Source organism: Sinocyclocheilus rhinocerous, unplaced genomic scaffold, assembly GCF_001515625.1.
Source record: "Sinocyclocheilus rhinocerous isolate Xijiao unplaced genomic scaffold, SAMN03320098_v1.1 scaffold604, whole genome shotgun sequence".
Lineage (NCBI taxonomy): Eukaryota > Metazoa > Chordata > Actinopteri > Cypriniformes > Cyprinidae > Sinocyclocheilus > Sinocyclocheilus rhinocerous.
The window spans coordinates 475,288-477,847 of NW_015658518.1; the positions used below are offsets into that span (position 1 = coordinate 475,288).

Here is a 2,560-nt window from a genome sequence, read left to right on the forward strand (position 1 = left end):
CAAGGGAGTGGGCCCTCTCATAATTCTGCCCAAAAACCCTGCCATGAATAAAGAATGGTATCAAAACGTCCAGCAAGAGCGACTTCTTCCAACGTTCCATGAGCAATTTGGTGATGATCCGTGCATTTTCCAGCATGATGGAGCACCATGTCACAAAGCAAGAGTGATAAAGAAGTGGCTCGAAGATCATTACATTGAAATTTTGGATTTGTGGCCAGGCAACTCCCCGGATCTCAATCCCATACAGAACCTATGGTCAGTCCTCAAAAGGCAAGTGGACAAGCAGAAGCCCACATATTGTGATCAACTTCGAGAACTAATAAGGCAAGAATGGATCGCCATCAGTCAGGATTTGGCCCAGAAGCTAATATCCAGTTGTTATCAATGTTGACCTCCAAAGAAACACGTGCAGTCGTCATCGATTTGCATCAAAATGGCCTCACGCAAGGAAATTGCTACAAAGAATATTGCACCTGAAAGAACCATTTACCAGATCATCAAGAACAGCAGCAAACTTTGCAAAACACAAAATTTATGTCACTGCCAAAACCTTTGGCCATGACTGTACAGTACATTTGAGGTATGCATTTAACAGTAAAGGCTACATCACCCCTGTGACCCTACAGCAGATATGTGGTTTGGAGAATTATTGAATATCTTTACCAGTAAACCTAAAGGAACACCATTTGTGATTCTGAAGTTTAGCACAAACAATCCACATACAGTAGTTTGTGTGTCAATGTAGATTCAACAAAGCTCTTACACTATGCAAACATTTTGTTGTATCAAAACTCAAATGGAAAGCATTTCTTGTCAGTCCAGTTAGACTACACGTATAATAGCTGAAGACAATGCTGCTTTGCTTGGTGAATCAACTCTTGAATAGTTTCTACATTTAAAAGAGAACAAAACAATTGTCGTGCTACTAAATATACTGTTCACTTAAAGTGAAATGTAATGTCAGGGACAAAGACAAGGCAATGCACTTTCAAAGACGGACTATAGTGAAAAGAAAAGTCATGTACTAAGTTACATGAAAACAATATGCAACTCTACAAAGCAGCTGATGAAAACAGGAACACTTGTTTCCTCCTCTCAGTAGGAGATTCCTTCTCACACTTTCTTTCACACTTCCTGTTCTGAGTTGCCAAAGCACGAAACAGAAATGGTCAAGTTAAACAGACAGATCAAGATAAAAAAAAATAGTAACTTTACTGTACCTTTAAACAGGCAAGCCGCTGATGTTACTTCATAAAGTCCATCCATGAAGCGACGATCTCTTGTTGAAAAGTACTGTTAAGAGTGAAACTTTCCACAATTTGACACGGAGTGCAGACAATTTCAGCAAGCAGTAACTGAGACTGAAGTTTAACTGAACGTCCAGAAGATTGTGAAACTGAAGCTGAACGCGATATGGATTGATGACTACAGAAAGCTGCCGACAACTTTGAGCAAACACTGCTTCTGCGCGCTCACAGGGAGGGACTCGAGTCCACGTGGACCTGCATCCGTCTGTTTCTATAGCAACAGAAGAACGCACGCGGAAGTCTAACGCTTATGAGTCATATAGATCAGTGTCTTATACATAAAATGACTACTACTAATAATAATAATAATAACTTGCCATCTGCTTGTTTTTAGTATTTTAGTTTAAAAGAAGTAGGAAGTCACACTCACACACACACACACACACACACACACATTCTAATATACACTGCCGTTCAAAAGTTTGAGATCAGTAAGATTTTTAATGTGTTTTTAATGGAGTCTCTTATGCTCATCAAGGCTGTATGTATTTGATCAAAAATACAGAAAAAAAACGTAATATTGTGAAATCTTATTGCAATTTCTAATTTGGTTTCCTTTTTTAATATAAGCCTACACTAGTCAACATTTGAAGTGGATCAAACCCTTTCATCAAAGTTGTCCTAAAACCTAAAACCAAAATGCGTTCTTGTCTTAGGACAACTTTGATTGACTTTATTGATCCACTTCAAAGCAGCGCTGAAGTTTCATCAGCCATTTGGCTACTCCAGTCTTCAGTGTCACATGATCCTTCAGAAATCATTTTAATATGTTGATTTATTATCAGTGTTGCAACTGTTGTGCTGCTTAATATTTTTTGGAACGTGATACTTTTTTCTTTGATTATTTGATAATAAAAAGTGAAAAAGAACAGAATTTATTCAAAAAAGAAAACTTTTCTAACAATATAAGTCATTACTTTTTATTCATTTAGCACATCCTTGCTGAATAAAAGTATTAATTTCTTTAAAAAAAAGTTTTTTTTTTTTTTACATTTTATTTATCAAAGAATCCTGAAAAAAGTATCACTGCAGGTCCCAAAAAAATATTAAGCAGCACAACTGTTTCCAACATTGATTATAAATATTAGCATATTAGAATGATTTCTGAAGGATCATGTGACACTGAAGACTGGAGTAATGATGCTGACTTTATTGATCCACTTCAAAGCAGCGCTGAAGTTTCATCAGCCATTTGGCTACTCCAGTCTTCAGTGTCACATGATCCTTCAGAAATCATTTTAATATGTTGATTT

The 2,560-nt window shown here is 36.8% G+C and overlaps 1 protein-coding gene across 1 annotated transcript in view; it reads right to left on the bottom strand.

Moving 5' to 3' along the window:
- cracr2aa (calcium release activated channel regulator 2Aa) overlaps positions 1–1,453 on the bottom strand; it is a 19,443-nt gene extending 17,990 nt beyond the window's left edge. Inside the window, exon 1 of the mRNA XM_016530856.1 lies at positions 1,221–1,453. The gene's annotated coding sequence lies outside the window, so the exon portion shown is untranslated. The remainder of the gene's footprint in view (positions 1–1,220) is intronic.
- Between the last annotated feature and the right edge of the window lie 1,107 nt (positions 1,454–2,560).